This window comes from Monodelphis domestica, chromosome 6 (assembly GCF_027887165.1).
Source record: "Monodelphis domestica isolate mMonDom1 chromosome 6, mMonDom1.pri, whole genome shotgun sequence".
NCBI classification, from domain to species: domain Eukaryota; kingdom Metazoa; phylum Chordata; class Mammalia; order Didelphimorphia; family Didelphidae; genus Monodelphis; species Monodelphis domestica.
This window is the reverse complement of record NC_077232.1, coordinates 38,005,519-38,032,574: the sequence shown is the minus strand read 5'-3', so window position 1 is coordinate 38,032,574 and position 27,056 is coordinate 38,005,519. Positions and strand designations below refer to the sequence as shown.

Here is a 27,056-nt window from a genome sequence, read left to right as displayed (position 1 = left end):
TTTGGAGAAAGAATAATTTTTTTCCCCTTGATGTCATGTTTGTCGGCCCATCAATAACAATAGTTTACTGCGCCTGGCTCCCATACCCACTGTGGTGGTTGACTTTCCTGGGATTTAAATTCTAACAATGTTAATTTGTGTCACACCAAATAGTATTATCCAGCTGTCCCCAAGAGAAGAGCTGGGACAGAGAAATACACCCAAGTCATTTCTCAGTTGAAACTGACTCCCTGCTGGCTACTTTCTGCTAGTTTGGGAGGGAGATAGATAGCCTAATGATCTGCCATTTGTCACACAACATGAAACTTAATTCATGGGTCAGATGCTATTGTTTGCATTGGAAGGCTGGCTCCTTGCACGAGCATCCTTCCTTAACTCTGAGCCTGGCTAGGGAAAGACAACACAGCCTATCTATCTAGAAGTGAACCATGTGGCCTGAGTTTTCATTACAGGGCCCTGCACTAACTGAGAAGGAGAGTAGATGCTTTCATTGACTATCACCTTAGCTATTGACATCATGCTACCTTTGAGTATGTGATGTTGGATTGGGAGGGATGCAGGAGAGTAGACACGATTTTTTGAAGGGAGACATATGCATGCAGCAAGGGAATTAAATTTAATACCCATCCCCCTAAAACATTTATTGGCATGCTTTTTTTTTAATTCTACAGATATTTGAGTGATATTCACTTAACTATAAAGATATTGCCCTCATTAAAAGGAAAATGAAAAAAGTAAAACCAGTAAGTGCCTGACAGTATATGACAGAATATATATATATATATATGTATATATATATACATATATATACACATATATATATATTCTATTATCAGTCTCTGACCCAGAAGAGGGACAGATATTTCATCATTTTCCCCTGAAAATGGAGATTGGACACTATAATTAATGAGAATCAAGCTGTCTTTTAGGGCTATTTCATTGTTATAATTTAGATTTTTCTTTTAATAAATTTTGCGTGGGTTTATATGTCTTCCCTTGAATTCTACATAAAGTTCTTAGAAATCAAAGTTTTCCAATCATAATTGTATACAAAAATGTGTTTATTCACCAATTTTGGCAGTTAGTTGGTAAGTAGAAAAAGTGTGAGGCCAAGAATCTGGAAGAATCATCTTTTTAAGTTCAAATTTGAACTCAGATACTTACTAGTTGTTTGACTATGAACAAGTCACTTAACCCTGTTGGCCTCAGTTTCCTTATCTGTAAAATGAGCTGGAGAAGAAAATGGCAAAGCACTTCAGTATATTTGCCAAAAAAAACTCAAATGATGTCATGAAGAGTCAGGAATGACTGTAAAATGACTGGAAGACTAAATATACACCAACTTAGAGCTTTGTGTACAATTTTTGACTGACAAATATGTGCTCCCAGGACTATTTTGATACATGTGATATCCTTCATTCTTTCTTTTAGCTCCTTGTGGTGCATGCCTAGTAGAGGGATTCAAGGCTTTTAGGAAGTTAATAATTGAAATAATAACAATTTAAACATCCATTAGACTTGTTCTATTCAATAGTTTTTCCAAGAGAAAAGTTGGAAAATTCCCTCCCACTTCCACCATGTGTCAGACAAGTGGAAAGATTCCTAAAATCTAGAACATATATGGTAACGAAATAATTAGTCACTGTTAATGAATGGGTAGAAAAAAGTTATAGCTGTATGTGCATAATGTGCATATATATTTTATCAGTACATTTTATATATGGATACATATTCACATATATGTGTATGCACATAAATAATGATCATGATATATATGTATCTATAACCTTTCTTATATAAAAATACATATTTTGAGATATGTCTATGTATAGGTATATGCATAGATATGAATATCACAATATTTCTCCAAAATCTAATTTTAATAATTCAATAATAATTTCTGAATTGAATTTGATCCATTTTTTACATTCATGCCTTTATCAGAATCACAAAAATAAGTGGAGGGAAAGAATATGAATCATGTAACCATGGAAAAAAATCTAAATTAATTAATTAAATAAAAAATGAAAAAGAAAAAAAAGAATAAAAACAGAGTTCGAAGAGACTTTAATGGTTATCTATTTCATGTCATAGATAAAAAATTCATACTTAATACAACACATTTATTTGTGAATCATCTAACATTTATTTGCAAACCTTCACGTAAGGAAAACCTATTACTTTTCAAAATATGTCCCTACCTTTCATCTTAGACTCCCTAATGTTGGTTCCTAGGCAGAGGAAAGGTAAGAACTATGCAATGGGGGTAAAGTGACTTGCCCAGGGTCACACAACTAGGGCATGTCTGAGGCAAGATGTAAAGTCAGAACTTCCCATCTTTAGGCCTGTCTCTCAATCCACTGAGACTTTTACATGTCCTTGAAACCTGTCACTTTCCATTGCATTCCATGCCATTTTGAGATACTTTATTTGGTAGGTTTGTTTGTTTATTTCCTGATATCTAACTTAAATGTGACTTCACTATCTCATCCTTCTCTTTGGGTCCAAACAAAGCAAGTATAATTCTGTTTCCTCTTGGCAGTCATTGAAATACTTAAAGATTGATGTTACCAGCACCTCTCTCCCTCAACCAAGTCTTCCTTTTCCAGGATAATCATTCCTAAATTCTTATATGGCATAATCACTAAAGTCTCTTTCAACAATTGTTTAATCAACAAGCTTTATTAAGCATCTACTATGTGCCAAGAGGTAGAGCTACAAAGGCAAAAGTTAAAGCCATCTTATCATATTTTATATTATTATATAAAGTATTATTATTTATTAGAGTTAATTTTTATTTGGAGATGCAATTTGTACATATATAATTATATATGAATCATGTTCCACAAATGAAAAGTATTTTGCTCAGGTGTGGGTGAGGAACAGGATATCTGTAGAACGTCCATTAAGGAAAGGACTCATATCCTCATATCAAGGTTGCTCTACTAAGGATGCCATTCAACTTACTGATATTATCACTACATTGTTATTCAGAACACAATGCAGGAATACAACACCATCCAAGTCCTACTATAAGTCCTGATGTTTCAGTGGAAATGATTTAGCTTTGGATTTAACAAAGTCTTGGATCTCATCTGAGTATTTAAGTTGTGAATCAGTGCCTCCCTTCTTGTAGGATAATTATATTATAGTGTGAACCACTGATCATAAACAGAAATCTAGGCTAATCAAATTAGATTCCAATTTGAAAGAGATGATTGGTAATAGCAAGTGATTAGAATATGCAAAGTCATCTCTTAGCCTGAATTAAAAGATTAACATTACCTGCATCTTAAACTGACAGATACATACACGCATACCTTAGAATGTGCTGCATAGTGTCATTACATAGGCTTATTCAAAAGGTATTCTCAATGTTAGAAAGCATGTTAGATATTATTAATTTAGGATTGACACAGTACTGGAGGGAAGCTATCAAGGCTAATGCTTTCAGCTTGTGTTTGTTGCTGTTATTTGTCCTTGGATTTCATAGAAGATCAATAACCTCACTCTTTTGGGATAAAATAGTGGATAATGGTTGAAGAATTGACTTATATGTGAATTGGATTTAAGTGAGGCAGAGTTGAAGTCAGCAGCCTTACTCTCTCTTCCAGTCATTAAAGTCTGGTGCATGACAAAAGTCAGGGAGGTTGGTGATGGCTTATGATGTAGTGGATGACTTTGAAGTCTTCAGTATCTGACCAAGCTCTAAGAGCTCTACAGTGTGTGCTTCAGCCTCCTTTATAGTCACTGGAACAAATTGTTCTCATAAAGGAAAATCTTGAATTGCTTGGGGGTAGATATTACATATCAGTAGCTCTCAACCTAACTTAGCCCATCAGATGAGACTGTTAACTGGGTTGGAGCCACTGCATATTCTACAGCTTCTTGGAACCACAGGTAAGAATTGGGTGAAAGGTGGATGCCAAAGGTGGATGAGCAGTCCTAAAAAGGGCTTGGCAAGCAACCACTCATACCAGATGTGCTAGTCCTGCCTGAACACCCTACATGTCCCCTTCAAGTTAGGGTTGACATTTTTTTTAAACTCTTACCTTCCATCTTGGAGTCAATACTGTGTATTGGCTCCAAAGCAGAAGAGTGGTAAGGGCTAGGCAATAGGAGTCACAGCTGGGAAGTGTCTGAGGCCAGATTTGAACCTAGGACCTTCCATATCCAGGCCTGACTCTCAATCCACTGAGCTACCCAGCTGCCCCCTAGGGTTGACATTTTAAGAGTAGATATCTTTGAGGACTAATTGTCAGGGATACTTTTAACATGATTCTCTTTCAGCATTATTTTACTTTCCTTAGAGAAATGACACATGAAATAATAATAATAATAATATGCTTGGAGAATTAAGTATTTTCTCCCATCCTTCACTGATTATTCACCAAAACCAGTGTTATTCTTACCAAAGAGGATGCATGACAGTGTCAGTAGCCCATTGTGTTTGCATTAGGCTTCCGATATTCACTAGATGTGTAATTATGGGCTGTGAGTATACGTTTTCTTAATTCTAAAATGGAAATATTAATAACTGCAGTATCTATGCCAAAGAGACAGTATTTTATACTATACAGAAAACCCATAATAAGTCATAATTACTACAATTCAAACTTATAGAATTCTATACACATATTCCAGAATTTCCTGGGCAAGTTACTTTACCTATTTGCCTAGCCCTTGCTCTTCTGTCTGAAAGTTGATACTAAGGAAAAAAAGAAAAAAAAAAGAAAACTAAGAATGTGAATAGTCAAGTATGGCACTTAAGTTGACAGCCAAATGGCAGATATGTTATTAGTTTGTTTTTCTTATGAATTTTGCCATTATTTTCCCTCCAGTCCACAATTATTATTACACTATTACATGGAAATTTAGATTTTGTTCATAAAATCTGGGAGAAGTAGCAGGCTATCAAGTCTACACACTAACAAATAATGGATTTCCTTAAGAGAATTGAGTTTGCTCTATTAAATTATTCTGTATATTTCTTTAAACTCCAGCAATATAATATTCTATTTTTCTATTTTGCTACATTTTAATGATGACTTTGTGATCTCTTTGATGTGTGAATTCTTTCCAATGGTGCATATAATAACATAATTATATCTGCATCTCCTTTGAGATTCTTGGATTCGTGTATATGCCCTTTCATACTTTCACTACAGGGGCTCCACACAATGTGTTGTACTATTCCTTGCATTTTATTTGTTGGTTTTGTGTAGATGGCAAAGGATGCCAAATATAAAACATTTATTTGGAAGCAGCACACCCTTCACCTAAGATCTGTGAATTTGATTTTTAAATAAAATATATATTTTGATAGGTATGTCAATATAATGAGTTTCCTTTGTAAGCCTATGAATTTTCTAAATTTAAAAACATTATTCTAAAAAATAGTTCATAGATTTTACCAGATAGACAGACAATAGTATCTTTAACCCCCAAAATGTTAAGAAACATTTTTGTTTAGATTTGTAAAGATTAAAATTAGAGAATATGGGGAGACTGAGGCAGGTAGAAATTAGTTTCTCTCTGCAAGGAGTATTATATTTTTTAGAGGTTTATTAAGGATTAAAGATTAAAGAAAATACAGAATAAGAAAAAACACGTGCCTAGGCCAGAGGCCTAGGCCAGAAAACCTCACATCACAGAAGTGATGCATCTGCTCCAAAACAGAAGTCCAAAAGAGAGCCCAAAAACCTTTGCCATCAGCTTAAATTCTTCCTTGATCTCAGGCCACCTCTGAATTCCCGTGAGATTACAAAGCATTTTGGGGAAGTGGAGCAAAGGCTTGTGGGGATTGTAGTCCTGTATTCGAGTCTATTTTTTACAGATATTTAGAACTGATTTAGAACTACATAAATATTAAAACATCCTTTTTACAGTGACTAAGTAACCAGAAAAAGCTGTCTTGGTATTAAAGTTCTAGCACTGTTTGACCTCAGTAAGAATCTTTGAATTCCATTCAGTATTCATTCAACTGAGTCATACCACGTGCTTATTTTACAGAATCTTATTCCAAAACAAAAGATACAAATCTTCTAAGGAAATGAAATCTAAATCCAATTGGGATAAGTACACAATTGAGATGAATTGAGAATTAACCCATTTATTTCTCACTATAAGTGGAGTTAGTCAGCCAAATACATCAGGGGCCATATTTTCATATGAAAGTGATTAGAGAATCCTTCCCCCAACCAAATAAAAAAACAAGGAAAAATGACATAAAATAATTTATTTTGATTGTTTTGTTTACACTGAATAGATAAAAGTCATATATTTACCCAAATTTACTCCCCATCCAACCTCATGACCATTTAACAGTTTAATGCTACAAAGCATAAATAAAACTAGAGTTGGAGCCTACTATTGGGAATAGTGACTCTGGGAGATTATTGGCTCACAAAAGACAAATTCTGAAACTCATAAAGTTCATTTGAGCACTCCTGCTTTAAAATATAAAATGTATTATATTTGAAGGAAGACTGCCTTTTGTAGACTGAGTATCTGATTTTAGATCTTGGCTCTGTACCATTTTGGAAAATCACTTAAATCACATGGGCCTTAGCTTCTTTATCTCTAAAACCAAGAGGTTAGACTACATATTCTTTGATAATAACAACTAAACTTTATATAATACTTTAATGTTTGGAAAGTGCTTTATACAAATTATCTCATTTTATCACAGCCCACTAGGGACTTCTGTTCTAATGTGATTCTTATCTTAAAATAGAGAAAATTGTTATCCAGACTGGTTAATAAGTCTAAAGTGAGATTTAAATCCAGATCATCTTGACTCAGTTCTATGCTACTTAGCTGCCTCCCATACTTGGAAATGACTTTGGAGGTTATCTAGTACAATATTTTCATATTACAGATGAAGGCACTGATGGTTAAGGATTAAATGATTATAGAAAGTCACATAGATGGTAAGCATCAAGGCAATATTTGAAATTAAGTCTTCTGATGGCAAAGCCAATATTTTTTCCACTCTTTCTCATATGCCTCTCATATGCCTTTCTCATAATGCCAACCAAATTTCATCTCTCAAAAAATGGAATCATACATATCACATTGTTATTAATTTTTCTCAGGTGCTGCCACAACTTCAAGCATCTCTGTGAAATTTTAAAAAATCATCACGTTAAACAGCAATATTCTTACCCTAATTCTCTGTGACAATGAAACATGGAGTACACTGTTGTCTCTAAAGAATTAAAATTGAAGGTCAGTCAAAAGTCAGTGGACAAGGGTCTAAGGTGGGTATGAATAGATTTTGGCACAGTAAGAGCAAAGAAGTACACGGGGTGTTTTGGAAATATTATTACAGAGATGATGTCAGTCTTCCAAAGGAGGGAGCAAGATTACATTCAGCAGCAAGAATAAAAGGGTGTGTATAAGTATGAATGTATATGTATATAGATATATTTTAATTTAGATAATAAAATACAACTTTGTAGGAATATATATTTCTCTCTCATTTATAAAATGAAGATAATAAAATACAACTTTGTAGGAATATATATATATACATATATATATATATATATAGAGAGAGAGAGAGAGAGAGAGAGAACTATCTATTCCTACAAAGTTGTATTAAATATATTCCTAAATAAAACACAACTTTGTAGGAATATATAAATATATATATATATAGACATCTATTCATACAAAGTTGTATTAAATATATTCCTACAGATTTGTATTTTATTATTTTATTATCTACATTTTACAAATAGAGAAACTCAGGATGATAGAAACAAGATGAGTTGTTCAGTTTCACATTGTTGGTTAAGTACCTGAAAATGAATTTTAACTCTGCTGTTCTTGACCCAAGATCCAGTTTTCTACTTGCTAGACTGCCTAGGTGCCTCTGTCCTTTAGGTTTATTATGGAATATACAGATGTCCATTTCTTAGCTGATACTTGAAAAGCAATTCATTTTCCTTACACTAAAGCTTTAGTGGCATCTCTGAGTTTCAGGTTACAAAGATTTATCTCCACTTCTATTAATATTATAGTGAAAGGATTACTGACATTGCTGAGAGGCTGTGGTATTATGAGTGAATGATACAGAGTTATGCTTAATATTGCTCTTTTCTAAAAGATCAAGGACATGTACTTATCATGGAGCAGAAAAAATGAAAACAAATGTTAAATGTTTGCAAAAATTAAATTTACCACTTCAGATTTCCTCAGTGAGTATGTTACAAGTTGCTACCATGATGACAGCCCTTGGCTGGATCTTATTGGGTATTCCAAGGGGATATATAATGAGACTTTAGACCTCAAAGAATTGCCTTCTTTTATAGGTGACCATGAATAGAGAGAATCACTTTCACAAATAGAAATTCTGGTTTTGTATTCTGGTTCTAATAATTTCTCCTGTACATATCTTGTTTGTACATTTTTTTCTATACAATATGTTTGTATCTACCTGTTTTCAAGTTGTCTCTGTCATTAGACTCTGAGCTCCTTCAACACATAAGCTATTTTCCCTCTCCCTCTCTTTGTATCCCTAACACTTATCATAAAGTCTTGCACATATGTACTAAGAAATGTTTGTTGACTCACGCATTGGCTATATGAACCTTGGCTAAATCACGTTTCTTTGTCCCAGACAACTCTCTAGAATAAAATTTGCAGAGAACATGGCAATCTGCTGTGATGCTTTCCTTTTTTTATTTTTTTGTTTTACCCTAATTATATGTAAAAATAATTTTTAACATTGAAAATAAAATTGAGTTCCAAATTCTCTCCCTCTCTCCTACCCTTTCTCCCTTATTCTTTCTCCACTCTCTTACCTTTCTCTTCACTGAGATGACAAGCAATATGGCATAGACATTATATTTGAGATCATGAAGAATATTTTCCCACATTAGTTTTAGTCATTTTTTGGAAGAGATCTCAAAACAAAAAAGAAAGTGAAAAGTAGTATCTTTTGGTCAGCATTCAAATTCCATTTGTTCTTTCTCTGGAGTCAGATCTTATTTTTCATCATGACTCTCTGAGATTGTCTTGAATAACTATTTTGCTGAGAACAAATATGGCATTCACAGTTGTTCATCAAAAAATATTGCTGTTATGTTCAATGTTATTTTGGTTCTGCTTAATTCTCTTTGCCTCAGTCCATTTAAGAGTTTCCAGATTTTTCTGAAATTTAATGAGTTTTCTGAAAAGTAGATCCTCAAAAAAGTGAAGTCTGAGGTTTAATAATTAATAATAAAATAAAAAAATAAAATTATTCAAGAGGCAGTGTTACATAATATACTGCCTTGTCTTCAAATTCAGTCAATCTGTGTTCAAATTGTAATTCTCATATGATCTAATATCTATGGTAGGTAACTCACTTTAGTTACCAGTTTCCATTGGCCACTAAGTCCAAAAAATTATAGAAGAGATGAAATTGTTAATACATGTCAATTATCAGATTTTATATAGCAGGTGGTTCATATACCAATAAAACTATATCATTTGGTCCTCTCCCCAAAAAAATTCCCCAGAGATTGACACACTCTAAGCAATTACAAAACTAAAAAAAATTAATATCAGTTCTCAGATTAGTAAAGGAAAATTTGGAATTAAAATATCAAGGTTGCAATACCAGCTCATTTAATTATCCTCTCTTTGACTTGAGCAACCTACTGAATGAAGGGATAAGATTAGATAACCTTAAAACTACATCTAACTCCCAATATTTACTCCTATGAATGAAAGGAGAAAGTGTGATTTAGTGGATGTATGCTTAGAGTTCAAGAAAATCTCCCAAACATGCTAGCTAGGTTATCCTTGGCAGATGTCATTTAATTGAACTTAAAACTCCTCTCCATACATCAGGCAAATCTTAACAGAATAAGAAAAAGGGCTTTACCATTTAAATCTATGGATGAAGTTTTCACAATGGTAGTCCACTCTATTGAAGAATTAACAGGTCTGTTCAAAAGTAAACAAGTAATGTTTGTATGTAATTGGACTGACAGCTGATTTTTTTTTCCATTTCAAAGAATAGCTTGCATTTGATTTTTATAGGTCTTCTTTGTACCAATAAATGTGTGTGCTGTCTTGGCCATTAAAATGTAAATTTGCAGCTATTCTTCTATTTCTTCCACATCCCCAAGGCTTTTCTCAAGGTCTAATATATGGTGTTTAATAAATTCTTGCTGATAAATTCATTAATTAATTAAAAGGAACAATTTAGTCTAAGGAACAGAAGGGTATTGGTGTCAGATTCAGGAGAAATTTTGGATTGTAGTTCTAATTTTATTACTGATTGAGGATGAACAAGTCATATTAATTCTCTGGGCTCTTATTTCCTCACCTCTATGTAAAGTAGTTAGATTAAATGATATCCATAATTCCTTCTGTCTCTGAAATCCTATAAATCTTTCTTTTCTGAAAACTGGCTCTAGTGACAATGAAGATGCACCATTGTAGCTGGAGAAGACCTGACCTGGATGAAAGGACTTGAAAGTATTAGGATTACTATCAGAGAAGATCCATGAGAAAATTATTACTGACTTAAAGGAAATGCAGAGAACTATTTAAACAATAAGACTGAGGACCAGTGAAGAAGATCCTCTGGCTAGAAAAGATTAATGCAGTAGGGGAAAATGATAGTGGTAATTTCATCTTGGTATGTTCTATTTCTAAGAAAAGATTGAATTTTCTCTTGCTGGAATAGAATATAGTTTATTCTCAGTAAACTGAGAATGCTGCAGAACTTACCAATTCATATGTGTCATTGTATTTGTCCATAGTCATCATTTTCTAGGAAATTGTTCCTGGAGCTTGAATTATCTTTTCCTTTTGGTTAATATGTATTAAGAATATCTATATATTCAGTGACATTTTGCTTTTTTCCATTTTGTAGAATGTACTTCAAGGACACTAATGCACTTTCAGTTTATCAATAACTATATCACTACCCTTATCCAGCTCTCATTTTTATCCCTACACTAGGAGATTAGATAATCTAATTTCCTAAGATCCCTTCTCTCTCTAATAGTGTCTGGTTTTATTATTTTGAGGCAACTAAAAAAACTTTATGTGGCATGGTCTTACTCCTCATTAAGTCAACAAATATTTGTTAACATATATTCAAGACACTGGGAATACAAGTAGAAAACAAACAAACAAATCTCAGTTCTTGGGGATCTTACATTCCACTAAATTATTCTCTCCTTTCCTTTCCTCTCTTTCTTTCCCCTCTCTCAAATACTTACTTTCTGTGTGACTTTGGGCCACTTATTGAGTTTTCATGTTCTTCATCATGAAAATGAAGGAGTAGAATCTATAAAGACCATTTCACTGATTAAATTATCCAATTCCATTTCATTATTAAGTATTTTTTCTCCTGTAGAGTGAACAGGCAAGCAAAGCCATATTGAAAACACATCTGGAAAGAATCTATGTGTGGTAGGTAAGCAGCTAACATCTAATATAAAGTCAGCATTTACCTTTCTGGATACCCTCTCAATTTTGTGATAGATGGGTGAATATTCCACCTTAATCCCATTCATATTCCCACCCCCATGTTGCAGCTGCATAGAACAGAGCTAACTGATGATTATCATGGTAGAACATTAATTTAGACCCCAAACAGGGAAAAACGATATGGTCTGAAGAGCCAGTTGTAAGAAAGATTACAGCAGATGTGTGTCTCAGTGAGAAAATCTGTCATATTTGTGATCTGAATAATGGATACATTCCATCGAGCTGAACACACTGTCATTTTATTCACCAAAGAATGCATGACTCTTTGGAAAACAAGTATGAGGTGCCTCAAACAATCCATATCCATCATCTGCAAATTACATATACAGTATTTATGTTTACACCAGTCAGAAGCAAAGACATTATGTGAGCCAAGTGAGCTCTGTATAAAGCAGACAAATCAGACAATACTTTCATTTGTGACAAGAATACAGGTAATGGGGAAAAAAGTTCAAAAATTCCATTATTATTTCTTATCTAGTAATGAGAGATTCATTTGTTCTCACTGCCAGGACAAGGCAACATGTTTATGCATTTACCTCTATTTTAATAGTTAAAGAGAAAGACTATTTATAATGCCCCCTTCATTCAATAATAGAAGCAATTTAGATGATAGTGATGATGATGATAATACAAAAAAAGCATAAAGAGAAGACATTTGGAAGAGATAAACAATTTTGACTTAAAATGTTTTAATTCTGTTCAAGAGCTAATCTTAGAAACAATATCAAATGAAGAATTCCCTGACTAATTAAGGCCTGCTTCTATTCTCCAGGGATTAGTTCATGCCTTCTGAGTGGATATAGAATAATAAGTAATTTTGCATTAAATTATACAAACAGGAAAATATCACAGAATTGGATTTCTACACTTTTGAAACATGACATACTGGAAAGCATGATGGACTTGAAATGAGAGTTAGTTTAAAATCTCATTTCTTACACTTACTAGATATATGATATTAGGTAAGTTACAAGCCATTTGGGTTTTAATTTCTTAATTTGTAAAATGGGGATGAAATTGCCCAAAAGTCTTACCTTATATTAATATTTAGACCAAATCAATTAGTGAATAAGCATTTAATTTCTTAATATACATTAAGAACTAAGATAAGCACTGGGATACAATGAAAAGCAAAAGATATTCCCAGCTATCAGGAAGCTCTCAGTCTAAGGAGGATACAATATGAAATAACTTTGTACAAAGAGGTGAGATGATACAAGTGATGAACTCTGGAAACCTTAAATAGTAAAAATTATATATATATATACATATATATATATAATGTCTATTGCATTTGCTGATATTGTTGTTGATGCTGATTTTTCTTATTGCTATTTTATTGAATAAATAGCCTGGCTTACTAAATACAGAGGCCACCCTTGAAGACTCAAAGGACATGGATTAAAATTCTATCTCCAATAAACAAATCTTCTTAGTAACTAAGTGAAGGACTGAGTGGAGAAGGTGACATTTAAGGCAGAGTGAAAATGCAGAAAGCTATTATAGTACATCAGATGTGAGATGAATAAGGAATGAATCATGGATGAGTAGAGAAAATGGAATGGAGAATGAGTAGAGAGATATTAAGGTAAAAGGAATAATATTTTACAATAGATTGAACATATTGGCTGAGTGAGAATGAAGAGTTGAGGATAAGATAGAGGTTTTGAGTCTGAGTAACTATTAGAATATTGACATTCTTTACATTATTAAGAATTTCAGAATGAGAAGACTAGAGCAAAAGGAAATTAATTCTGTCTTATGTATATTGAATTTGAGAGACTCAAAAAGTCCTTGGTGATGTGAGGCTGCAGCTCAGGAGAAAGATGAAAAATAGACTTGTCATTCAAATAGAGATGCTAACAATAGACAGGAGCTGAAAACTACAAGTACATACTATTAATCCATCATATATAACATACAAAACCCATTGGAGTCTTTATCTTTCTAATCTTTCTTTTCCTTTTTTTGGGGGGGGGTAATTTATTTAATTGCTTGTACCTTATGTGATTTCCATATTTAATTTTCTTGAATTTCTGTTGTTTGAAGTACTTGCAAAACATATAATTTGTTCACATTCATATTCTTCATATGAATGATTCAAAGACCTTTTTTTTCATGAATTTCTATCTTTATTCACAGATAATTCTTTTTAGGTTTGCAGTTTGTATCACCATAGGTTTTATCTTCAGTTATTTTGTTCTTTAGGACACATTAATCTATCCTCCTCTGTGTTTTCTGATAAGTGAAAATAATCTTATATTATTCACATTTCCTTTCCTTTGCATTTGAAGATTTTGTTCTTTTCATTTGCTAAATTTTCTGCTTTTCATTCAACTTGTTATAGTTAATTACTATAGATAATTAGATTTGGATATATATGTATGTGTACACATATGTATATATAAGTATATATATATATATATTAAATATATATATTTAAGTGGATTCTTTTGATTGGCATTATTTCCTGGGTTGTGAAGTTCTGGACAATTTTATTTTATTAATTATTGCATTATTTTGTTCATTTTTTAAAAATATCTTCTCTGGGTCCTATAATCTTTAGGTTGTTTCTATACATCCTGTATTCAAGATTAATATGTGTTGAGAATATTTCATGTTAATGATCATTCATTTTATTTAAAAGTCATCTGCCTGATTATGTGCTCACTCATTTTTATTTGTCTTAAAATATTTATTCATTGATACCTGGGCACTTTTATATAAGCTGGAAGCTCATTTCCTGTTTCTTATATCTTCCTTTCATGTATACTCAGATATGTTTAAAGATTTTCAGGTACTTTCTCTTCAGATACTTGAAAACTATATGATTCGTTTATTTGTTTTTTGCTCTTAATGTTCCCTATTGCTCACTTTCTGACTCCCTCCCATTGATGATGTTTTCCCTAAGGGTTAGACCTAAAGATGATAGTCTCCTACTACACTGTAGAATTCATATTTCAACTATTTTTTTTCTTTTCTTCCTCAAGTTTATTCTTTGAGAATAAAACTATCTTCACCTGAATATTGGACTCTTTCTCTCAGGCTTGGTATAGTGCAACACTGGCACGCACACAAATGACATGCTTCATTTTCTCTATTCCTAAATTCTCTAGCTTAGTTCTACTACAGTGCAAAGCACTATCATCCCACAGAACAAGACAGAGAAAACTTCTGTCTTTTATTTCTCTTTGCTCTGTGGTCCTTCCCCATGCCCTGCCCAGGTGAGGGTACAGAGCAAACTTGTATTCTTTTATAAAGTGGTAGTCAACTTTTACTAGTGTGTGGTGGCTGAGGGAGGGAGAAGATTCTCAAAGAATGAGTTAAAATTTTGAGATTAACCTATTATACCTATATATAAACTTATACATATAAAATCATTAGTTTTTTGATACTATTTAGATTTTTTGGAATCATCAATCATGAATATAGTTAAAACTGAATTTTTAATACACATAATATATATATTTTATAAAGTCTGGAGAAGTGAGAATCAAGTAAGGAATCCAGTCTTATATTGTAGGTCACATGACAGAGAAATAGTGAAATACATTTGTAAATTCACTTAATTATTTAAATTACTTCTTTAAAAAAGGGTCTATGAATTCTGCCATCCTGTAGAAATCTAAATTCTCTTCTTTTTTAAAAGAGGCTATATCTTTATAAAGCTATTAATTCCCTAAGTCTGACTTTTCCAAACTGAATCTGCTTTCAATTTGAAATAATAATGAAAACACCATCTTTAAACTCCTAGTTTTATTCAACTTGTTGCTAAGAAATCTGTTATTCTCAAAAGTGATTCTCTTTATTACAAAACTACTGAATTATGTCTGCCTTATTTTATCTTGGAACTAATCTCCAAATTATTTTTCTTACATCACTTGATAGTAGGCTTTCTCTTTAGTGAGGGGATGGTGGTAAAGCTTATCTAATGAATAGAAAAAATACAGACACACAATATATTCCCTAATTCTTTTTTTCTTTTTTTGGACCACTGATATTCTTTACTTCTCCAAATTATAGATTCTCTATCCCCATTCGTGGTTATGCCATTTCTTTGGCAAAAGACCTTAAGATAAAATCCAGTTACATAATGAGGTCTACTCATCTCCTTATGTTAAGTGATGACCCTGGATTATTTCTTCTACTATTCTGACACTAAAATGCCTGTCTCCAATAGGGTTTTCACCTTCCTCAGTTGAAGTCATTCCTATTATCTTTTGTAGCAATAGTAACACTGTAGCAATGACAGTTTCCCTCTATTGTATTTTAACTTAAATTTAATAGCCCTAACTTCTTTTTTAGATCCTGTCTATCTATTAAGAAGAAATACAGTTCAGAGTTTCAAACCATTCACTCATCACTGAGACCTTCTAGTGTTAGGAATAAGAATATTGTGATGATAGTCTGTTTCCAAAACTAGAAAATAGATCAGCAAAGGACATTATATAAATTTATATTATATTATAGCATAGCATAGCATATTTTGCATAAATCTATGTTGTATATCATATATCATTATATTATGTATTATATTATATTAATATATACAATCAAATATTATATATAAGCATAAACAAGATTGGTAGCCTTTATCATCTTCAGGGTTTTTTTTTTTTGCAATTTCTTATATACACATAATAATTAGCAAGAACAGTTTTTTGAAATCCATCAAACATTTTTGCATAGTCTTTTAGGTTACTTGTAATTTACCCAAAACAAGTTTAGAATTTAGATCATCAAAATAATGCATTAGTGAAAGATATGTATTTTTAGCTTCTGATAAGTCTTTATGATCAATTCCTTGAGTTGGTCTTTTTTTCAGAACTTGCACTATCCAAAATAGGTACAGTTAACAAATCCATTCGTTAATTGCTTTATTCCTTCATTTCATAGCCATATATCCATATGCCGATCAGGCATTGGTGATATATTATAATATAGGTCAAGAATTTAAGAGAAAAAAGGGAAGAGTCAGTTGAATTTGAGAAATTGTGCTCTATGCTCCAAAATTCTCAGTTTCTCCCTGAATTAAAAAAAAATAACACCATTATTTTATAGTAGTGCTATATAGATGTCAATCATATAAAATTAGAATCTCTAAAGTTTCTAAATTAAGGGTCACTAAGGGAAATGATGGAATTTTTGCAGATAATAAGTAAGTGGAAAAAATTATCACAGGGCAAGTAGATAAAAAAGAAAAAGAATTTATACTATCATGAACTGGGAGCAAGTAGTCATATATAGGTACCCTGGATGGAACAGGAGTACCTATAAAATATAATGAAACCTACGTGAAGACCTCAAGCAAATCAATTGGACTGCCTATGAAGGATTCACTAGAGGATAGGTTGAAATACACACCATTAGAGAGAATCAGATTAGCAAGCAGTTATAGTATTAAAGACTGGGGAAATTGTATTCAAAAGAATGATAATGTGGGGATGATGATGATGATGTTATTAATAATCTTTCTTTTCAGGAGAATAATAAGTCCTGAATTATTGAAATACTTTTCTAAGGAATCATCCAACAGGCCTGATATAAGAAGAGAAAAGAATTCAGAGCTCCCTTGTGTCAGTTTGATCACTGAGACCTGCTGAGGTGAGTTAAAATATCAGCAAATAGATAAGACTCTATTTGAAAAACTAGAAAATCTAGCAGCATCTAAGGAGAGATTCACTACAAGCATAAACAAGATGGGCAGACATTATTGTCTGTAAATGGTAAGGAAAGATAAAGAAGCACTAGGCTTAAGCTTTAGCAAGAAAAGTTTAGATGAAAAAGGATAAGCTTCATGGACGGATTCAATAAGGAATATGTTTCTAAAAAAATTTCTAGTGCAAGAAGCACTTGCTAGGTATGTAGGTAGGTGAAAATCAAATATTTTTATTATTTGAAAATACGTTTTATTAAAGTATTTTGTTTTTTATATCATCATAATTTTATCCAGTTTGCTTCCTCATTCTATTCCTGCTCTCAGTGAGCTATATAATATCTTAAAGATTGTTTTTTATAAAAGCAAAATAAGATGAACAATAAGAATAAATGATCTATATACCAAAAAAGTCTAAAAATATGTGTTTTGCATAAAACCTGTATCACTTTGAAAAGGGATAGGGTAGGCGTCATTATATCTTCTGCTTTAGAGCTTTTTTTGTTCACTATAATTTTGAAATATTTACTTTCAAATGATCTTTACATTTATATTTAGTTTTGTGTATATTATTTAAATTGCTCTTCTTGTTTCTGTATATGTTCATTAAAATTGCTGCATGTTTTCATTTATTGAATTTATTAGTCATCATTTTCATAGTTCAGTGATATTTTATTATACTTCTGTACCATAATTTGCATAATCATTGCCTAATTGATGGGCATATGCACTGTTTACAAACCTGAGGGATCACAGAAAGTTGTTATATAAATTTAAAAATATATGAGTGTTATGTATATAATAAATGATATATATTTATGTGTCTATGCATGTATATGTATAAATATATGATTTATATGAATTCATATGGTTTTATCAATGATAAAATAACTATCTGATAAATTTAATGGAAATATATTTTTCTTATTCAATTGCATTATGTCATAAACAACCTGCATTAATTTTGTTTGTGCAGAAACTTTTCAAATATATATAAACAATATAATCTATTTTTGTCTTTTATAATTCCTTCTATTTGTTGTTGGATTATGAGTATATCTCCTACCAATAGCTAGGAAAAATATATTATCTGTTTATTTTCTATTTGCATCTGTATAATTTTAAATATCACATAGTCATTTAGATTTGATTGAGGGAAATGGTTTAAAGATGTTTGTTTAAGACTAATTTCTACAAGAATGCTTTCCATTTTTTCATTTAACTATTTTTAGATATGATGTTCTTTCCAAAATGATTTAATTTCCTGTCCTTTTAAACACTGATTATTTAATTCTATCATTTTTTCTCCAATCTAATCTGTCATATTTATATATCATTTTATGTTTTAAAAATACCACATTGCTTCGATGATTGTGGTCTTTATAATATATTGTGTGGCCTAAAAGTACTATTATACATTTATTCCTACCATTTTCCTCAGTATTTCTCTTGAGATTTAAAAAAAAACTTTAAGAGAATTATTTTTTCAAATTCTTCAAATTATTCTTTTGATAGCTTATAGCATTAGAACCATGTTGATTTTGGTCATATTGTCCTTCTAAATATATTGGCATAGTATAACAATAAATACTGAATACAATTCCAGCTGTTTAAGTTATTCTTTATTCCTTCAAGGAACTTTTTGATATTGAATCAACAAAAAAGTATCCTATGTATTTTGGTAGAATATAATATTTAAATATTTAGTATATTTCATTGTTATTTGAAATGGGATTTCCCTTTCTATTTTTTCCCCTCTGGGCCTTTCTTTTTATTACTGTCATCCCTCTCTATATTGGGATTCTCTTATCCTTATTTCACTGTATCACAGGTTTGGATAGATAGATAGATAGATAGATAGATAGATAGATAGATAGATAGATAGATAGATAGATAGATAATTCTGTATCTCAGAGTTACACTTATCAAAGCTGATAGAATGACTATTGACTAATGAAATGAAACTCAACCAAGTACAGAACTGCTTTCTGTGTTCTGAGCACTGATTGGCTCTGTGACTGTAGCTTAATAAGAGTGTGGAAAAGATTTATAAAGTAGAGTGGGAAAGGTTTATAAAGCCTAAATATATATGTATACATACATAAATACATACATATGTATATATATATATATATATATATATAATGCCACTACTTCATGGATTTTCACCTATTATAGGGATCTCTAGAACTAATTCCCACCATAAGTGAAGGATCACTGTATGTAGAAACTATATCAATATCTGAGGGTTTATTTTGTAGACTGTAACTTTTTTGAAACTGATAATTGACTCAATTATTAGCTTTACTGATTTTCTGGGATTTTCAAAATAAACCATTACATCTCAAGGAAATGGGTAGTTCTATTTTTTCTATCTTTACCTCTTTAATTTATTTCTCTTTTCTTATTGCTTATAACTTTCAAATATGAATGGGGAAGATCAGGAATTTTTGCTTTATTTCTGTATTTATTAGGAAAACTAATGTATCTGCATTGTATATGATGCTTTTTAAAATTTTGGATAGATAATATTTATGAAATTATATATTATATTGACAACAAAATTATAATAAATTATATTCATATGTAATCATTTCATTAATATACATATAATATGCATATTATATGTAAATTGCAAATACAATCATAATATATTATGATTAAATTAAGAATTAACAGTATACTTTTGTTACATGGTAAAGGTATCTATACTTTGTAAGTATTTTACAATAAGTGTCATACTTTGTCAAAACTTTTTGTGTATACAGTATTTATTCTGATAAGAATTTGGTATGGGATGTTAATTTTTGAGATGATAAATTGTTTCAGTTTTTTTTCTAATGTAGAGGCACTTTGAATCCCTGGCAAAAATATAATGAAACCTTTATTAGATAAAGTAGTCTATTATTTATGACAATATTTTAATTTATAAATATTCAATAATTATATTTGTCTATAATTCTCTTTTACTTTTTCATTTACTTGTTTAGGAATTAAGACCATATTTGTTTTTATTTTTAAAGGAATCTGTATTCCTTATAAATTATGGAGGACAAAAAACTTTTTTGCTGAATTAGAAAAAACCAGTGACAAAGTTCATTTGGAAGAACAAAAGATCAAGGATATCCAGGGAAATAATAAAAAAAAAAATGTGAAGGAAGGTGGCCTTGCAATTCCAGATCTCAAATTATACTATAAAGCAGTGGTCCTCAAAACAATATGGTACTGGCTAAAAGACAGAAAAGAGAATCAGTGGAATGGACTAGGGGTGAGTGACCTCAGTAAGACAGTATATGATAAGCCCAAAGATCCCAGCTTTTGGGACAAAAATCTACTATTTGATAAAAACTGCTGGGAAAATTGGAAGACAGTATGGGAGAGATTAGGTTTAGATCAATATCTCACACCCTACACCAAGATAAACACAGAATGGGTGAATGGCGTGAATATAAAGAAGGAAAATATAAACAAATTAGGTGGTCACAGAATAGCACACATGTCAGATTTTGGGAGAAGGAAAGACTTTAAAACCAAGCAAGAGTTAGAAAAAATTACAAAATGTAAAATAAATAATTTTGATTATATCAAATTACAAAGGTTTTCTACAATCAAAACCAATGCAACCAAAATTAGAAGGGAAGCAACAAACTGGGAAAAATTTTCATAACAAAAACCTCTGGCAAAGATCTAATTGCTTAAATTTATAAAGAGCTAAATCAATTGTACAAAAAAATCAGGCCATTCTCCAATTGATAAATGGTCAAGGGACATGAATATGCAATTTTCAGTTGAAGGAATCAAAAGTATTAATAAACACATGAAAAAGTGTTCTAAATCTCTTATAATCAGAGAGATGCAAATCAAAACAACTCTGAGGTATCACCTCACACCTAGTAGATTGTCTAACATAACCAGAAAGGAAATTAATTAATGCTGGAGTTGGGACATTACAGGTGGAGTTGTGAACTGATTCAACCATTCTGGAGGGCAATTTGGAACTATGCCCAAAGGGCTCTAAAACACTGTCTGCCCTTTGATCCAGCCATAGCACTGCTGGGCTTGTACCCCAAAGAGATAATAAGGAAAAAGACTTGTACAAGAATATTCATAGCTGCACTCTTTATGGTGGCAAAAAATTGGAAAATGAGGTGATGTCCTTCAATTGGGGAATGGCTGAACAAATTGTGGTATATGTTGGTGATAGAATACTATTGTGCTCAAAGGAATCATGAACTGTAGGAATTCCATGTGAACTGGAACGACCTTCAGGAAGTGACGCAGAGTGAAAGGAACAGAACCAGGAAAACATTATACACAGAGACTGATACACTATGGTACAATCGAATGTAATGAACTTCTCCTTTATTGCCAATGCAGTGATCCTGAACAACCCAGAGGGTTCTATGAGAAAGAACATTATCCACATTCAGAGGAAAAACTGTGGGAGTAAAAAACACCAAAGAAAAACAACTGCTTGATTACATGGGTTGAGGGGGATATGAATGGGGATGTAGACTCTAAATTAAAATCCTAGTGCAAACATCAACAACATGGAAATAGGTTCTGATCAAGGACACATGTAATACCCAGTGGAATTCCACATCAGCTATGGGAAGGGGTGGAGGGAGGGGAGGGAAGGAAAGAATTTGATTTTTGTAACCAAGGGATATTGTTGTAAATTGACTAAATAAAATAAAAAAAAGAAAGGGACACAACACAAATTGGTTTTACTTGAAATATAAAATAAATAAATAAATAAATGAAAATGAATGAATGAATGAATGAATGTATGAATGAATACATACATACATACATACATACATATGTACATAAACTTTGGAGAACAATTTGTATTATTGGCACTGATTATTCTTTTTAAAAAATGCTAAATTTCTCAAAAAATATCAGGACTACAAAATTTTGTTTTAATTTTTTATGCTCCTATTTTCCTTCCATGGCTCATTCTTTTTCTATTCATTTATTGGATTAAGATCTTTCCATGTTCTTTTGTTAGATTTAGGAATAATATTTTTATGCATATATATTTTAACATCCTTTTCGTCCATCTTGAAAACAATAATATGTTTGTTTGTTTTTTCTTAAGGCAGAAGAGCAGTAAGGACTAGACAATAGGGGGTTGAAGGACTTGTCTAAGACAACATAGCTTATCCCAGACCAGATTTGAGTCCAAGTTCTCTTATTTCTAGGACTGTGCTCTTTGTCCATTAGACCACCTAGCTGCCCCTGAGTACTTAATGTTTTTGAAGCTATTTTCTTAATTTCTTTTTGAATTTTCACTTTTGTTGACATACTACTCTGATTAGTAGTACTTTTAGAATTTGCTTTTTTTTCCTGATTTTATTCAGTTCATTTGTTATTTCATTAAATTGGTTTTCAGCTTTTTTCTTTTTAAACAGGCTGGCTAAAAGTTTCTTAGTTTTGTTAATTAAAAGCATTTAATCATTTATATAATTATTTCTAGAATTAGTAACATTACAATTCATTTATTTCACCTCAAATTTTCACCATTTCTCCTTTTCTGATTATTTTTGGCTCTAAATGCTGAGTGGTATCTAAAGATTGCTTTAGAATTTCTTGTCTATTGGTGTCCAGAAGGAGCTACAATTACTTTGCCAATTATATATTCTTATGTAGGAGAATTTTGAGAGTTCATAAGGAAAGTGAAAAAATACTTCTTCATATTTTTGGCTTTTCCATATCTGCTTAGTGGAGAATCTATGCACTGAACTATGAGATCTTCCTTTGAAAACTTCCCCTGTAGCACAGTAATAACATGTCTAATGTTATAGATTAATAACTGTAGATAACAGCTGAAGATTAATTACTTTTACTTCCTTTTCTAATCATACATTTCCTAAATGACATTAGTTTTGCCATTTTTCTATGCAAGTTATTACTAATATGTTATAATCTATTATATCTACCACATGTCTCCTTATTTAGATTTTTGGCATACATTCTTTTTATTCTTTGGAAATTGAGTTGTTCTATCGCTTGAAACAATGTAGAATCAACAGAAGGTGGAATTTTAGCATCCAAAAGCAGCTTGGAATTACTGAGAACATTGTTCAATCACTCAATTGCAAAACATTCTACTCTTATTTTTCAATATCAGGATGACACATTTTCTATCTACATTGTATATCCAAACTACATTTCTGATAGACCATATCAATCAAATGCCCATTTGACTTCTTGTCACAGACTGGGCAATAGAAGGATAACAAATAATAGTTATGTACATGCAGTATAAATTGAGGATATGAGAATTAAAAATGGACACTTAGAACTATAAAGAATGCATATCTTTTCTATCCATTCTGATTTAATTACCCTTGTTAAAATACAAATAAAAAGTCTTGAATTTTCATATCATTTCCTATCATAAATCTATGCATCAAAAATCCATAATCAGTTTGAATTTTATTTTTTAAATCTGATTTCTTTGTTTTGTATAGTAACAATATTGGGGATTTGCATTGATACTTGATATTTGCTGAACATATGCAAAATGTGTATCAGTATGCAAATGATATCATTTAATCATCATAACAAATTATCATAGTTAAAGAAAGAGTGAACATTTGAAATCTTAGTGAAGTCAAGTCCCTGTCTTATATGACCCTGAAAAATCATTTAAGTTCTGTCATATACATTTGCAAAAGAAGCCAGTGGGAGTAACAAGCCTCTACGTTTCCTTCTGATTTCAAATCTATGAACCTATTCACTGGATAAAATTGATAATAGAAATATTATCCAGATGAGAAGCAACTTTTAGTGGAGATAAGAAGCTGACCTCTAACCCCAGAAGACCTAGGTTCAAATCCTACTCAGATATTTTGGCTATATTACCCTGAGTAAATCACTAGCTTTCTGTCTTTTAGGCAAATCTAAGACTATCAGTTATACAGAAGATGCTGATTTGTATTGAAAGAGGGAGTTTCCTCACCTGGAAGTTCCTTAAACCCAGAAGATCACAAGTTCTGTTGACTACTTCCAATTTATCTTGCATACGTTGTGTTTATAAATGATTATTTTATTTTTATATTTATATTTTACTTTATATTATTTATAAATATTTATATTATAAATAAATAAAATTATTTTATTTCATTTATATATAGTTATAAAATAATTTATATTTCAAATAAATAAAATTATTTTATTTACATAATTATAATATAAAACGATTTATATTATAAACAAAATTTATGTTAATTTTATTTATATATATTTATTTATAATATAAAATAATTTATATTATTAATAAATTAAAAATAATTTATATTATTATTCCCTGTTCAGTCCTTAAGAACAGGGCATGTTTTGTACCTTCTCTAAATTCTTGGGGTTGAGTATGATGCCCGGACCTTAAATGTATTTAATAAATATTTATTCATTGACTCACTATCCTTTTCCCCATTTCACACACGTCTTACAGAGGCTAAACATTATTTATAATTAAGTCAGTAATAAATAGCAGGAAAGCACTTAAATCAAAATCAAGGTAAGGTAACAAACATATACCTCCAACTTTTTGTCTCATAGAACTATGTAGCTACCCATTAATAAGAGTAAAACCCATTTATTATAATTATATGATTATTATTTGTGTTCTCGCCATGATAAATTGATTTAAATACCAGAAAATATCACTTTGGAAAAGCATATTATATCAATTAACTAAATGTTATTGAGATGATATTAATGAGTCAACTGATATTAAGGAAGTAATCATTGATAATTCAAAGTGAAAAGATTTTACCTGGAAATCAATATTAAGAAAAAAGAAGAAAAAGGACTTTCCTTTATATTTTCCATCAGAGCACACACAAATATGCCTTATAAAACAAGCCCAGTTCCTATCTGACCTTTACTAATAATGAGAAGAGGAGGAGAATTTGAACATGACATTCCATTGATGCTCTGAGATCCTTTAGCTTTAGGCTGGGAGAAAGAGAGGCAAACTGATGCTCAACAAAGGGAAGCCTGAGCCTGAGGAGGATATCTTAATTAGCCAAATACTGGAAAGAGGAAAAAATCTAAACAAACAGTAGGCATGTGGCCCAATAAATCTGATTTTTAGGATACATGCTGTTTTTCCTGATCGCAGACCTCCTCATTAGCACATCTGACAAAATCTTTGAAAGTGTATGATTATCATCTCAATGGAAAGCCTTTAATTTATTAAACTATTTGGAACTTTACCCCAGTTGAAGGAAAGTATGGAAAAGAAAGCAGGTTGAAACATGTGATTATTCCCTCATTTGCATTGTAAATTCAGCCCTGTTTGTGGAACACCCTGCAGATAGCACATTCTCTGTTGATTGACTCCAACTGCAAATTCACCAAAAGCATGCAATTTAAAAGTGAAAAAAGCTAAAAAATAAAAATAAACACACTTGGTCCCTTTTAAGGGGAGATAAGAGGACATTGGATAACTTCAGTTTAATCAACTTTTCCCCAACTTCTCCAAAGTCTAGGAAACTTGACAAAATAGCACCAACTTTTTCAACCTTCTTTTCCTTTTTCTACTTTCCTTTTCATGTTGTATTATTGAAAGTGTAATAAGACTTCTTATTAAAAATTCAGTTACTCATCATTTCATACATAGTGTTTTAAATGGTACATCCATAAAGTATACCTCAGCTGAATATAACCTTAGGAATCTGACTGTATCTAGAAGTGAACTAACATCATTGTGGCTAACCAAAAGCACAACCCAGTCCTGAAAGGTCTAAATTTCTCTTTGCTCAGCTCTAAGGAGCTATTTATTATGTTGCTTTTGATAAATACAAAAGATTAAAAAATATTGAGGTGGTGTTTTTTATTTGTTTGTTAGTTTGTATTTCCTTTAAAGGTAGAGAATGAGAAAGGCTTAAAAGAACTTCATTCTAATTTAGAGTATGAATAAAGATCAAAATTAATTAACTTACATCTGACTTTAACCTTGTAAGGGTAAATTTAGGGATGAGACTAAGTGTAAATTTAATTGGTTGCAAGGGATTTAATTTAAATCCTAAATAAAATACTCAAGTCAGTTTGGAAATGTTATGGTGTTTTAATTAATATAGAGGTGAGGAATTGAGAAGAGAGAGGGGAAAAGGGGAAAGGAATTCTCTGGCCTAGACTGAGCCAAGGGGAGTTCAGAGACCATTCAGCCATGAGGCCTCCTCTGAGATGAGGGGCCTCCTACAAGGATGTGGTTTTTAGGGAAACTAAAAGAGAAAAAAAAATCTGTTTAAACTTCGAGAGAGCTCAGTAAAGAAGCCTCACCTGAACTAGGGTACTAAGCTTCCCAGTATTGTATCAAGGATGCTTAGCACCAAACCCAGACAAAAGCTGCAGCCACATCAAGATACCATGACACTCAGCATTCTGCCACCAGCCATCTCTCTGACAAAAGAGCCAGAGCCACCTCTTCTCAAAAAGCCCGCAAGAGAGGAAGTGACACAAAATACATAGACCATTTTTACATCACTTCCTGTGTCTCACATGTACCAATGGAAGCTTAGGCTTGACTTAGGACAGCCCAGGGGGTCTTTCAGTTGTTTATTATTTGTCATTTGCTAGCACATGTCTGTTATAGGTCATCCTTCTCAACACATAATCCTTAAGTAGGGGTATAGGCATTCCTGTTTTGTTAGACTAAGCAGGGTGGAGTAAATCTAAAATTCACAACCTATAAAAATCCTTCAAATTGAATTTCAGTTTTCTCCCATGCTTCTTCTTATGTAGGTTTGTGTGTGTGTGTGTGTGTGTGTGTGTGTGTGTGTGTTTAAACTTCTTATCCAATTAAAATCTTTTAAATTTTTTTTTTCCATGAAAAGAGAGGGGAGAAACTGTGCTATCTCTGGAAGTGCCCAATTTTCTTTTT

The 27,056-nt window shown here is 31.6% G+C and overlaps 1 long non-coding RNA gene across 1 annotated transcript in view; it reads right to left on the bottom strand.

Moving 5' to 3' along the window:
- Positions 1-26,583, bottom strand: part of LOC103093597 (uncharacterized) — a 41,288-nt gene extending 14,705 nt beyond the window's left edge. Inside the window, exons 1-2 of the long non-coding RNA XR_469476.3 lie at positions 26,456-26,583; positions 4,669-4,708 (exon numbers count right to left, since the gene is read on the bottom strand). This is a non-coding gene — a long non-coding RNA (uncharacterized LOC103093597). The remainder of the gene's footprint in view (positions 1-4,668; positions 4,709-26,455) is intronic.
- Positions 26,584-27,056: the final 473 nt, after the last annotated feature.